This window comes from Chanodichthys erythropterus, unplaced genomic scaffold (assembly GCF_024489055.1).
Source record: "Chanodichthys erythropterus isolate Z2021 unplaced genomic scaffold, ASM2448905v1 ctg000260_np12, whole genome shotgun sequence".
NCBI lineage: Eukaryota > Metazoa > Chordata > Actinopteri > Cypriniformes > Xenocyprididae > Chanodichthys > Chanodichthys erythropterus.
Window position 1 is genome coordinate 191305 of NW_027125656.1, and position 9813 is coordinate 201117.

The following is a 9813-nucleotide window of genomic DNA, read 5'->3' on the forward strand; positions in this document are numbered from 1 at the left end:
GGTTTCTGTAGTGTAGTGGTCATCACGTTCGCCTAACACGCGAAAGGTCCTCGGTTCGAAACCGAGCAGAAACAACGCTTGGCTTTTGACAGAAAATATAAACTGTTTGCGACACCAGTAGGATTTACCTCATCTTCCTTTTACCCCTTTTAAGAAGTATGCACCAGAAGCTTTCTGTCTGCTTCCAAAAGACAGGTTTCCGTAGTGTAGTGGTTATCACGTTCGCCTCACACGCGAAAGGTCCCCAGTTCGAAACTGGGCGGAAACAGTGAGTCGCTTTTGCCAAAATTTCCTGAGGGGATTTCTTTTGAGCAGATCGGCACTCTTGCTGCGCAATTTGCGGTGTAAACTCTTCAAAAGAGAACGAAAATAAAACAAACGACCAGTGAGGTCTCCTGTAATGGCAAAACAGTTGGTTTGCTACTAAAAGTAGCAGCCCTTTGCCGGTTTAAGAGCACTGCTCAGTCTGTCGTTTCAGTCGTTGTCGACAAGCGTGCGCTAAAAACGATCGGAATGCATTCGCCCTCAGGTTTCCGTAGTGTAGTGGTTATCACGTTCGCTTTACACGCGAAAGGTCCCCAGTTCGAAACTGGGCGGAAACAAGTGGAGGTTTTTGAAATATACATTCTAAAATGGCTCTCCAGTAAGAGGATGTCCACGCTACAGAGTCCTTACTTTTGAGCTGGGTGATGGCAATCGTACTAAGGAGCTCTAGGCAGACTGTCATGCCGAAGGAGCTCTGTCCTGTTTGTGGAATTTGCATTGACTGTCACTCTGCTCGCGGGGCAGATCATGGGACGATCCTGTGTTCGAAAAAGCACCGGCGAGCAATGTGAGGTTTCTGTAGTGTAGTGGTCATCACGTTCGCCTAACACGCGAAAGGTCCTCGGTTCGAAACCGAGCAGAAACAGCGCTTGGCTTTTGACAGAAAATATGCACTGTTTGCGACGCTAGGAGGATTTAGCACTCTTTTAAGTCTTCTCTCGGTGGCAGCACGCGACAGGTTTCCGTAGTGTAGTGGTTATCACGTTCGCCTCACACGCGAAAGGTCCCCAGTTCGAAACTGGGCGGAAACAAACGGAGGTTTTTTAAGACACATGCTGAAATGGCTCTCCAGTAAGAGGATGTCCATGCTCCAAAGACCTTACCTTTTAGCTGGCTGAAGGCAATCGTAAAAAGGAGCTCTATGCAGACTGTCATTCTGAATGTGCGCTCTCCTGTTGTTTGTGGAATTTACACAGACGGTCTCTCTCTCCCTCTCTCTCGCTCTGCTTGCGGGGCAGATCATGGGACGATCCTGTCTTTGAAAAAGCACCCGAGGGCCGTTGTGAGGTTTCTGTAGTGTAGTGGTCATCACGTTCGCCTAACACGCGAAAGGTCCTCGGTTCGAAACCGAGCAGAAACAGCGCTTGGCTTTTGACAGAAAATATGCACTGTTTGCGACACGAGGAGGATTTACCTCATCTTCCTTTTACCCCTTTTAAGAAGTATGCACCAGAAGCTTTCTGTCTGCTTCCAAAAGACAGGTTTCCGTAGTGTAGTGGTTATCACGTTCGCCTCACACGCGAAAGGTCCCCAGTTCGAAACTGGGCGGAAACAGTGAGTCGCTTTTGCCAAAATTTCCTGAGGGGATTTCTTTTGAGCAGATCGGCACTCTTGCTGCGCAATTTGCGGTGTAAACTCTTCAAAAGAGAACGAAAATAAAACAAACGACCAGTGAGGTCTCCTGTAATGGCAAAACAGTTGGTTTGCTACTAAAAGTAGCAGCCCTTTGCCGGTTTAAGAGCACTGCTCAGTCTGTCGTTTCAGTCGTTGTCGACAAGCGTGCGCTAAAAACGATCGGAATGCATTCGCCCTCAGGTTTCCGTAGTGTAGTGGTTATCACGTTCGCTTTACACGCGAAAGGTCCCCAGTTCGAAACTGGGCGGAAACAAGTGGAGGTTTTTGAAATATACATTCTAAAATGGCTCTCCAGTAAGAGGATGTCCACGCTACAGAGTCCTTACTTTTGAGCTGGGTGATGGCAATCGTACTAAGGAGCTCTAGGCAGACTGTCATGCCGAAGGAGCTCTGTCCTGTTTGTGGAATTTGCATTGACTGTCACTCTGCTCGCGGGGCAGATCATGGGACGATCCTGTGTTCGAAAAAGCACCGGCGAGCAATGTGAGGTTTCTGTAGTGTAGTGGTCATCACGTTCGCCTAACACGCGAAAGGTCCTCGGTTCGAAACCGAGCAGAAACAGCGCTTGGCTTTTGACAGAAAATATGCACTGTTTGCGACGCTAGGAGGATTTAGCACTCTTTTAAGTCTTCTCTCGGTGGCAGCACGCGACAGGTTTCCGTAGTGTAGTGGTTATCACGTTCGCCTCACACGCGAAAGGTCCCCAGTTCGAAACTGGGCGGAAACAAACTGAGGTTTTTTAAGACACATGCTGAAATGGCTCTCCAGTAAGAGGATGTCCACGCTCCAAAGACCTTACTTTTGAGCTGGGTGATGGCAATCGTACTAAGGAGCTCTAGGCAGACTGTCATGCCGAAGGAGCTCTGTCCTGTTTGTGGAATTTGCATTGACTGTCTCTCTCTCCCTCTCTCTCGCTCTGCTTGCGGTGCAGATCATGGGATGATCCTGTGTTCGAAAAAGCACTGGCGAGCGATGTGAGGTTTCTGTAGTGTAGTGGTCATCACGTTCGCCTAACACGCGAAAGGTCCTCGGTTCGAAACCGAGCAGAAACAGCGCTTGGCTTTTGACAGAAAATATGCACTGTTTGCGACGCTAGGAGGATTTAGCACTCTTTTAAGTCTTCTCTCGGTAGCCGCACGTGACAGGTTTCCGTAGTGTAGTGGTTATCACGTTCGCCTCACACGCGAAAGGTCCCCAGTTCGAAACTGGGCGGAAACAAACGGAGGTTTTTTAAGACACATGCTGAAATGGCTCTCCAGTAAGAGGATGTCCATGCTCCAAAGACCTTACCTTTTAGCTGGCTGAAGGCAATCGTAAAAAGGAGCTCTATGCAGACTGTCATTCTGAATGTGCGCTCTCCTGTTGTTTGTGGAATTTACACAGACGGTCTCTCTCTCCCTCTCTCTCGCTCTGCTTGCGGGGCAGATCATGGGACGATCCTGTCTTTGAAAAAGCACCCGAGGGCCGTTGTGAGGTTTCTGTAGTGTAGTGGTCATCACGTTCGCCTAACACGCGAAAGGTCCTCGGTTCGAAACCGAGCAGAAACAGCGCTTGGCTTTTGACAGAAAATATGCACTGTTTGCGACGCTAGGAGGATTTAGCACTCTTTTAAGTCTTCTCTCGGTGGCCGCACCTGACAGGTTTCCGTAGTGTAGTGGTTATCACGTTCGCCTCACACGCGAAAGGTCCCCAGTTCGAAACTGGGCGGAAACAGTGAGTCGCTTTTGCCAAAATTTCCTGAGGGGATTTCTTTTGAGCAGATCGGCACTCTTGCTGCGCAATTTGCGGTGTAAACTCTTCAAAAGAGAACGAAAATAAAACAAACGACCAGTGAGGTCTCCTGTAATGGCAAAACAGTTGGTTTGCTACTAAAAGTAGCAGCCCTTTGCCGGTTTAAGAGCACTGCTCAGTCTGTCGTTTCAGTCGTTGTCGACAAGCGTGCGCTAAAAACGATCGGAATGCATTCGCCCTCAGGTTTCCGTAGTGTAGTGGTTATCACGTTCGCTTTACACGCGAAAGGTCCCCAGTTCGAAACTGGGCGGAAACAAGTGGAGGTTTTTGAAATATACATTCTAAAATGGCTCTCCAGTAAGAGGATGTCCACGCTACAGAGTCCTTACTTTTGAGCTGGGTGATGGCAATCGTACTAAGGAGCTCTAGGCAGACTGTCATGCCGAAGGAGCTCTGTCCTGTTTGTGGAATTTGCATTGACTGTCACTCTGCTCACGGGGCAGATCATGGGACGATGCTGTGTTCGAAAAAGCACCGGCGAGCAATGTGAGGTTTCTGTAGTGTAGTGGTCATCACGTTCGCCTAACACGCGAAAGGTCCTCGGTTCGAAACCGAGCAGAAACAGCGCTTGGCTTTCGACAGAAAATATGCACTGTTTGCGACGCTAGGAGGATTTAGCACTCTTTTAAGTCTTCTCTCGGTAACCGCACGTGACAGGTTTCCGTAGTGTAATGGTCATCGCGTTCGCCTAACACGCGAAAGGTCCTCGGTTCGAAACCGAGCAGAAACAGCGCTTGGCTTTTGACAGAAAATATGCACTGTTTGCGACGCTAGGAGGATTTAGCACTCTTTTAAGTCTTCTCTCGGTAACCGCACGTGACAGGTTTCCGTAGTGTAGTGGTTATCACGTTCGCCTCACACGCGAAAGGTCCCCAGTTCGAAACTGGGCGGAAACAAACTGAGGTTTTTTAAGACACATGCTGAAATGGCTCTCCAGTAAGAGGATGTCCACGCTCCAAAGACCTTACTTTTGAGCTGGGTGATGGCAATCGTACTAAGGAGCTCTAGGCAGACTGTCATGCAGAAGGAGCTCTGTCCTGTTTGTGGAATTTGCATTGACTGTCACTCTGCTCGCGGGGCAGATCATGGGACGATCCTGTGTTCGAAAAAGCACCGGCGAGCAATGTGAGGATTCTGTAGTGTAGTGTTCATCACGTTCGCCTAACACGAGAAAGGTCCTCGGTTCGAAACTGGGCGGAAACAAACTGAGGTTTTTTAAGACACATGCTGAAATGGCTCTCCAGTAAGAGGATGTCCATGCTCCAAAGACCTTACCTTTGAGCTGGGTGATGGCAATCGTACTAAGGAGCTCTAGGCAGACTGTCATGCAGAAGGAGCTCTGTCCTGTTTGTGGAATTTGCATTGACTGTCACTCTGCTCGCGGGGCAGATCATGGGATGATCCTGTGTTCGAAAAAGCACTGGCGAGCGATGTGAGGTTTCTGTAGTGTAGTGGTCATCACGTTCGCCTCACACGCGAAAGGTCCCCAGTTCGAAACTGGGCGGAAACAAACGGAGGTTTTTTAAGACACATGCTGAAATGGCTCTCCAGTAAGAGGATATCCATGCTCCAAAGACCTTACCTTTTAGCTGGCTGAAGGCAATCGTAAAAAGGAGCTCTATGCAGACTGTCATTCTGAATGTGCGCTCTCCTGTTGTTTGTGGAATTTACACAGACGGTCTCTCTCTCCCTCTCTCTCGCTCTGCTTGCGGGGCAGATCATGGGACGATCCTGTCTTTGAAAAAGCACCCGAGGGCCGTTGTGAGGTTTCTGTAGTGTAGTGGTCATCACGTTCGCCTAACACGCGAAAGGTCCTCGGTTCGAAACCGAGCAGAAACAGCGCTTGGCTTTTGACAGAAAATATGCACTGTTTGCGACGCTAGGAGGATTTAGCACTCTTTTAAGTCTTCTCTCGGTGGCTGCACCTGACAGGTTTCCGTAGTGTAGTGGTTATCACGTTCGCCTCACACGCGAAAGGTCCCCAGTTCGAAACTGGGCGGAAACAGTGAGTCGCTTTTGCCAAAATTTCCTGAGGGGATTTCTTTTGAGCAGATCGGCACTCTTGCTGCGCAATTTGCGGTGTAAACTCTTCAAAAGAGAACGAAAATAAAACAAACGACCAGTGAGGTCTCCTGTAATGGCAAAACAGTTGGTTTGCTACTAAAAGTAGCAGCCCTTTGCCGGTTTAAGAGCACTGCTCAGTCTGTCGTTTCAGTCGTTGTCGACAAGCGTGCGCTAAAAACGATCGGAATGCATTTGCCCTCAGGTTTCCGTAGTGTAGTGGTTATCACGTTCGCTTTACACGCGAAAGGTCCCCAGTTCGAAACTGGGCGGAAACAAGTGGAGGTTTTTGAAATATACATTCTAAAATGGCTCTCCAGTAAGAGGATGTCCACGCTACAGAGTCCTTACTTTTGAGCTGGGTGATGGCAATCGTACTAAGGAGCTCTAGGCAGACTGTCATGCCGAAGGAGCTCTGTCCTGTTTGTGGAATTTGCATTGACTGTCACTCTGCTCGCGGGGCAGATCATGGGACGATCCTGTGTTCGAAAAAGCACCGGCGAGCAATGTGAGGTTTCTGTAGTGTAGTGGTCATCACGTTCGCCTAACACGCGAAAGGTCCTCGGTTCGAAACCGAGCAGAAACAGCGCTTGGCTTTTGACAGAAAATATGCACTGTTTGCGACGCTAGGAGGATTTAGCACTCTTTTAAGTCTTCTCTCGGTGGCAGCACGCGACAGGTTTCCGTAGTGTAGTGGTTATCACGTTCGCCTCACACGCGAAAGGTCCCCAGTTCGAAACTGGGCGGAAACAAACTGAGGTTTTTTAAGACACATGCTGAAATGGCTCTCCAGTAAGAGGATGTCCACGCTCCAAAGACCTTACTTTTGAGCTGGGTGATGGCAATCGTACTAAGGAGCTCTAGGCAGACTGTCATGCCGAAGGAGCTCTGTCCTGTTTGTGGAATTTACACAGACGGTCTCTCTCTCCCTCTCTCTCGCTCTGCTTGCGGGGCAGATCATGGGATGATCCTGTGTTCGAAAAAGCACTGGCGAGCGATGTGAGGTTTCTGTAGTGTAGTGGTCATCACGTTCGCCTAACACGCGAAAGGTCCTCGGTTCGAAACCGAGCAGAAACAACGCTTGGCTTTTGACAGAAAATATAAACTGTTTGCGACACCAGTAGGATTTACCTCATCTTCCTTTTACCCCTTTTAAGAAGTATGCACCAGAAGCTTTCTGTCTGCTTCCAAAAGACAGGTTTCCGTAGTGTAGTGGTTATCACGTTCGCCTCACACGCGAAAGGTCCCCAGTTCGAAACTGGGCGGAAACAGTGAGTCGCTTTTGCCAAAATTTCCTGAGGGGATTTCTTTTGAGCAGATCGGCACTCTTGCTGCGCAATTTGCGGTGTAAACTCTTCAAAAGAGAACGAAAATAAAACAAACGACCAGTGAGGTCTCCTGTAATGGCAAAACAGTTGGTTTGCTACTAAAAGTAGCAGCCCTTTGCCGGTTTAAGAGCACTGCTCAGTCTGTCGTTTCAGTCGTTGTCGACAAGCGTGCGCTAAAAACGATCGGAATGCGTTCGCCCTCAGGTTTCCGTAGTGTAGTGGTTATCACGTTCGCTTTACACGCGAAAGGTCCCCAGTTCGAAACTGGGCGGAAACAAGTGGAGGTTTTTGAAATATACATTCTAAAATGGCTCTCCAGTAAGAGGATGTCCACGCTACAGAGTCCTTACTTTTGAGCTGGGTGATGGCAATCGTACTAAGGAGCTCTAGGCAGACTGTCATGCCGAAGGAGCTCTGTCCTGTTTGTGGAATTTGCATTGACTGTCACTCTGCTCGCGGGGCAGATCATGGGACGATCCTGTGTTCGAAAAAGCACCGGCGAGCAATGTGAGGTTTCTGTAGTGTAGTGGTCATCACGTTCGCCTAACACGCGAAAGGTCCTCGGTTCGAAACCGAGCAGAAACAGCGCTTGGCTTTTGACAGAAAATATGCACTGTTTGCGACGCTAGGAGGATTTAGCACTCTTTTAAGTCTTCTCTCGGTGGCCGCACGTGACAGGTTTCTGTAGTGTAGTGGTCATCACGTTCGCCTAACACGCGAAAGGTCCTCGGTTCGAAACCGAGCAGAAACAACGCTTGGCTTTTGACAGAAAATATAAACTGTTTGCGACACCAGTAGGATTTACCTCATCTTCCTTTTACCCCTTTTAAGAAGTATGCACCAGAAGCTTTCTGTCTGCTTCCAAAAGACAGGTTTCCGTAGTGTAGTGGTTATCACGTTCGCCTCACACGCGAAAGGTCCCCAGTTCGAAACTGGGCGGAAACAGTGAGTCGCTTTTGCCAAAATTTCCTGAGGGGATTTCTTTTGAGCAGATCGGCACTCTTGCTGCGCAATTTGCGGTGTAAACTCTTCAAAAGAGAACGAAAATAAAACAAACGACCAGTGAGGTCTCCTGTAATGGCAAAACAGTTGGTTTGCTACTAAAAGTAGCAGCCCTTTGCCGGTTTAAGAGCACTGCTCAGTCTGTCGTTTCAGTCGTTGTCGACAAGCGTGCGCTAAAAACGATCGGAATGCATTCGCCCTCAGGTTTCCGTAGTGTAGTGGTTATCACGTTCGCTTTACACGCGAAAGGTCCCCAGTTCGAAACTGGGCGGAAACAAGTGGAGGTTTTTGAAATATACATTCTAAAATGGCTCTCCAGTAAGAGGATGTCCACGCTACAGAGTCCTTACTTTTGAGCTGGGTGATGGCAATCGTACTAAGGAGCTCTAGGCAGACTGTCATGCCGAAGGAGCTCTGTCCTGTTTGTGGAATTTGCATTGACTGTCACTCTGCTCGCGGGGCAGATCATGGGACGATCCTGTGTTCGAAAAAGCACCGGCGAGCAATGTGAGGTTTCTGTAGTGTAGTGGTCATCACGTTCGCCTAACACGCGAAAGGTCCTCGGTTCGAAACCGAGCAGAAACAGCGCTTGGCTTTTGACAGAAAATATGCACTGTTTGCGACGCTAGGAGGATTTAGCACTCTTTTAAGTCTTCTCTCGGTGGCAGCACGCGACAGGTTTCCGTAGTGTAGTGGTTATCACGTTCGCCTCACACGCGAAAGGTCCCCAGTTCGAAACTGGGCGGAAACAAACGGAGGTTTTTTAAGACACATGCTGAAATGGCTCTCCAGTAAGAGGATGTCCATGCTCCAAAGACCTTACCTTTTAGCTGGCTGAAGGCAATCGTAAAAAGGAGCTCTATGCAGACTGTCATTCTGAATGTGCGCTCTCCTGTTGTTTGTGGAATTTACACAGACGGTCTCTCTCTCCCTCTCTCTCGCTCTGCTTGCGGGGCAGATCATGGGACGATCCTGTCTTTGAAAAAGCACCCGAGGGCCGTTGTGAGGTTTCTGTAGTGTAGTGGTCATCACGTTCGCCTAACACGCGAAAGGTCCTCGGTTCGAAACCGAGCAGAAACAGCGCTTGGCTTTTGACAGAAAATATGCACTGTTTGCGACGCTAGGAGGATTTAGCACTCTTTTAAGTCTTCTCTCGGTGGCCGCACCTGACAGGTTTCCGTAGTGTAGTGGTTATCACGTTCGCCTCACACGCGAAAGGTCCCCAGTTCGAAACTGGGCGGAAACAGTGAGTCGCTTTTGCCAAAATTTCCTGAGGGGATTTCTTTTGAGCAGATCGGCACTCTTGCTGCGCAATTTGCGGTGTAAACTCTTCAAAAGAGAACGAAAATAAAACAAACGACCAGTGAGGTCTCCTGTAATGGCAAAACAGTTGGTTTGCTACTAAAAGTAGCAGCCCTTTGCCGGTTTAAGAGCACTGCTCAGTCTGTCGTTTCAGTCGTTGTCGACAAGCGTGCGCTAAAAACGATCGGAATGCATTCGCCCTCAGGTTTCCGTAGTGTAGTGGTTATCACGTTCGCTTTACACGCGAAAGGTCCCCAGTTCGAAACTGGGCGGAAACAAGTGGAGGTTTTTGAAATATACATTCTAAAATGGCTCTCCAGTAAGAGGATGTCCACGCTACAGAGTCCTTACTTTTGAGCTGGGTGATGGCAATCGTACTAAGGAGCTCTAGGCAGACTGTCATGCCGAAGGAGCTCTGTCCTGTTTGTGGAATTTGCATTGACTGTCACTCTGCTCACGGGGCAGATCATGGGACGATCCTGTGTTCGAAAAAGCACCGGCGAGCAATGTGAGGTTTCTGTAGTGTAGTGGTCATCACGTTCGCCTAACACGCGAAAGGTCCTCGGTTCGAAACCGAGCAGAAACAGCGCTTGGCTTTTGACAGAAAATATGCACTGTTTGCGACGCTAGGAGGATTTAGCACTCTTTT

The 9813-nt window shown here is 48.9% G+C and overlaps 35 non-coding genes across 35 annotated transcripts; all 35 read left to right on the forward strand.

The window, feature by feature from the left end:
* The first annotated feature begins 1 nt into the window (after position 1).
* Positions 2-74, forward strand: trnav-aac (transfer RNA valine (anticodon AAC)). The gene has a single exon. It is a non-coding gene; the product is annotated as a tRNA-Val (tRNA).
* Positions 75-195: 121 nt separating this feature from the next.
* Positions 196-268, forward strand: trnav-cac (transfer RNA valine (anticodon CAC)). Its single transcript has one exon. It is a non-coding gene; the product is annotated as a tRNA-Val (tRNA).
* Positions 269-529: 261 nt separating this feature from the next.
* On the forward strand, positions 530-602 carry trnav-uac (transfer RNA valine (anticodon UAC)). Its single transcript has one exon. It is a non-coding gene; the product is annotated as a tRNA-Val (tRNA).
* Positions 603-837: 235 nt separating this feature from the next.
* trnav-aac (transfer RNA valine (anticodon AAC)) lies at positions 838-910 on the forward strand. Its single transcript has one exon. It is a non-coding gene; the product is annotated as a tRNA-Val (tRNA).
* Positions 911-1003: 93 nt separating this feature from the next.
* trnav-cac (transfer RNA valine (anticodon CAC)) lies at positions 1004-1076 on the forward strand. Its single transcript has one exon. It is a non-coding gene; the product is annotated as a tRNA-Val (tRNA).
* A 256-nt stretch (positions 1077-1332) lies between these two features.
* Positions 1333-1405, forward strand: trnav-aac (transfer RNA valine (anticodon AAC)). The gene has a single exon. It is a non-coding gene; the product is annotated as a tRNA-Val (tRNA).
* Positions 1406-1526: 121 nt separating this feature from the next.
* Positions 1527-1599, forward strand: trnav-cac (transfer RNA valine (anticodon CAC)). Its single transcript has one exon. It is a non-coding gene; the product is annotated as a tRNA-Val (tRNA).
* A 261-nt stretch (positions 1600-1860) lies between these two features.
* On the forward strand, positions 1861-1933 carry trnav-uac (transfer RNA valine (anticodon UAC)). Its single transcript has one exon. It is a non-coding gene; the product is annotated as a tRNA-Val (tRNA).
* Positions 1934-2168: 235 nt separating this feature from the next.
* trnav-aac (transfer RNA valine (anticodon AAC)) lies at positions 2169-2241 on the forward strand. The gene has a single exon. It is a non-coding gene; the product is annotated as a tRNA-Val (tRNA).
* A 93-nt stretch (positions 2242-2334) lies between these two features.
* On the forward strand, positions 2335-2407 carry trnav-cac (transfer RNA valine (anticodon CAC)). Its single transcript has one exon. It is a non-coding gene; the product is annotated as a tRNA-Val (tRNA).
* Positions 2408-2659: 252 nt separating this feature from the next.
* trnav-aac (transfer RNA valine (anticodon AAC)) lies at positions 2660-2732 on the forward strand. The gene has a single exon. It is a non-coding gene; the product is annotated as a tRNA-Val (tRNA).
* Positions 2733-2825: 93 nt separating this feature from the next.
* Positions 2826-2898, forward strand: trnav-cac (transfer RNA valine (anticodon CAC)). The gene has a single exon. It is a non-coding gene; the product is annotated as a tRNA-Val (tRNA).
* Positions 2899-3154: 256 nt separating this feature from the next.
* On the forward strand, positions 3155-3227 carry trnav-aac (transfer RNA valine (anticodon AAC)). The gene has a single exon. It is a non-coding gene; the product is annotated as a tRNA-Val (tRNA).
* Positions 3228-3320: 93 nt separating this feature from the next.
* On the forward strand, positions 3321-3393 carry trnav-cac (transfer RNA valine (anticodon CAC)). Its single transcript has one exon. It is a non-coding gene; the product is annotated as a tRNA-Val (tRNA).
* Positions 3394-3654: 261 nt separating this feature from the next.
* On the forward strand, positions 3655-3727 carry trnav-uac (transfer RNA valine (anticodon UAC)). The gene has a single exon. It is a non-coding gene; the product is annotated as a tRNA-Val (tRNA).
* Positions 3728-3962: 235 nt separating this feature from the next.
* On the forward strand, positions 3963-4035 carry trnav-aac (transfer RNA valine (anticodon AAC)). Its single transcript has one exon. It is a non-coding gene; the product is annotated as a tRNA-Val (tRNA).
* A 259-nt stretch (positions 4036-4294) lies between these two features.
* trnav-cac (transfer RNA valine (anticodon CAC)) lies at positions 4295-4367 on the forward strand. The gene has a single exon. It is a non-coding gene; the product is annotated as a tRNA-Val (tRNA).
* Positions 4368-5237: 870 nt separating this feature from the next.
* trnav-aac (transfer RNA valine (anticodon AAC)) lies at positions 5238-5310 on the forward strand. The gene has a single exon. It is a non-coding gene; the product is annotated as a tRNA-Val (tRNA).
* A 93-nt stretch (positions 5311-5403) lies between these two features.
* trnav-cac (transfer RNA valine (anticodon CAC)) lies at positions 5404-5476 on the forward strand. The gene has a single exon. It is a non-coding gene; the product is annotated as a tRNA-Val (tRNA).
* A 261-nt stretch (positions 5477-5737) lies between these two features.
* trnav-uac (transfer RNA valine (anticodon UAC)) lies at positions 5738-5810 on the forward strand. The gene has a single exon. It is a non-coding gene; the product is annotated as a tRNA-Val (tRNA).
* Positions 5811-6045: 235 nt separating this feature from the next.
* Positions 6046-6118, forward strand: trnav-aac (transfer RNA valine (anticodon AAC)). Its single transcript has one exon. It is a non-coding gene; the product is annotated as a tRNA-Val (tRNA).
* A 93-nt stretch (positions 6119-6211) lies between these two features.
* trnav-cac (transfer RNA valine (anticodon CAC)) lies at positions 6212-6284 on the forward strand. The gene has a single exon. It is a non-coding gene; the product is annotated as a tRNA-Val (tRNA).
* A 252-nt stretch (positions 6285-6536) lies between these two features.
* trnav-aac (transfer RNA valine (anticodon AAC)) lies at positions 6537-6609 on the forward strand. The gene has a single exon. It is a non-coding gene; the product is annotated as a tRNA-Val (tRNA).
* Positions 6610-6730: 121 nt separating this feature from the next.
* Positions 6731-6803, forward strand: trnav-cac (transfer RNA valine (anticodon CAC)). Its single transcript has one exon. It is a non-coding gene; the product is annotated as a tRNA-Val (tRNA).
* Positions 6804-7064: 261 nt separating this feature from the next.
* On the forward strand, positions 7065-7137 carry trnav-uac (transfer RNA valine (anticodon UAC)). Its single transcript has one exon. It is a non-coding gene; the product is annotated as a tRNA-Val (tRNA).
* A 235-nt stretch (positions 7138-7372) lies between these two features.
* trnav-aac (transfer RNA valine (anticodon AAC)) lies at positions 7373-7445 on the forward strand. Its single transcript has one exon. It is a non-coding gene; the product is annotated as a tRNA-Val (tRNA).
* A 93-nt stretch (positions 7446-7538) lies between these two features.
* On the forward strand, positions 7539-7611 carry trnav-aac (transfer RNA valine (anticodon AAC)). The gene has a single exon. It is a non-coding gene; the product is annotated as a tRNA-Val (tRNA).
* Positions 7612-7732: 121 nt separating this feature from the next.
* Positions 7733-7805, forward strand: trnav-cac (transfer RNA valine (anticodon CAC)). The gene has a single exon. It is a non-coding gene; the product is annotated as a tRNA-Val (tRNA).
* A 261-nt stretch (positions 7806-8066) lies between these two features.
* Positions 8067-8139, forward strand: trnav-uac (transfer RNA valine (anticodon UAC)). Its single transcript has one exon. It is a non-coding gene; the product is annotated as a tRNA-Val (tRNA).
* A 235-nt stretch (positions 8140-8374) lies between these two features.
* trnav-aac (transfer RNA valine (anticodon AAC)) lies at positions 8375-8447 on the forward strand. Its single transcript has one exon. It is a non-coding gene; the product is annotated as a tRNA-Val (tRNA).
* Positions 8448-8540: 93 nt separating this feature from the next.
* On the forward strand, positions 8541-8613 carry trnav-cac (transfer RNA valine (anticodon CAC)). The gene has a single exon. It is a non-coding gene; the product is annotated as a tRNA-Val (tRNA).
* A 256-nt stretch (positions 8614-8869) lies between these two features.
* On the forward strand, positions 8870-8942 carry trnav-aac (transfer RNA valine (anticodon AAC)). The gene has a single exon. It is a non-coding gene; the product is annotated as a tRNA-Val (tRNA).
* Positions 8943-9035: 93 nt separating this feature from the next.
* Positions 9036-9108, forward strand: trnav-cac (transfer RNA valine (anticodon CAC)). The gene has a single exon. It is a non-coding gene; the product is annotated as a tRNA-Val (tRNA).
* A 261-nt stretch (positions 9109-9369) lies between these two features.
* Positions 9370-9442, forward strand: trnav-uac (transfer RNA valine (anticodon UAC)). The gene has a single exon. It is a non-coding gene; the product is annotated as a tRNA-Val (tRNA).
* A 235-nt stretch (positions 9443-9677) lies between these two features.
* On the forward strand, positions 9678-9750 carry trnav-aac (transfer RNA valine (anticodon AAC)). The gene has a single exon. It is a non-coding gene; the product is annotated as a tRNA-Val (tRNA).
* Positions 9751-9813: the final 63 nt, after the last annotated feature.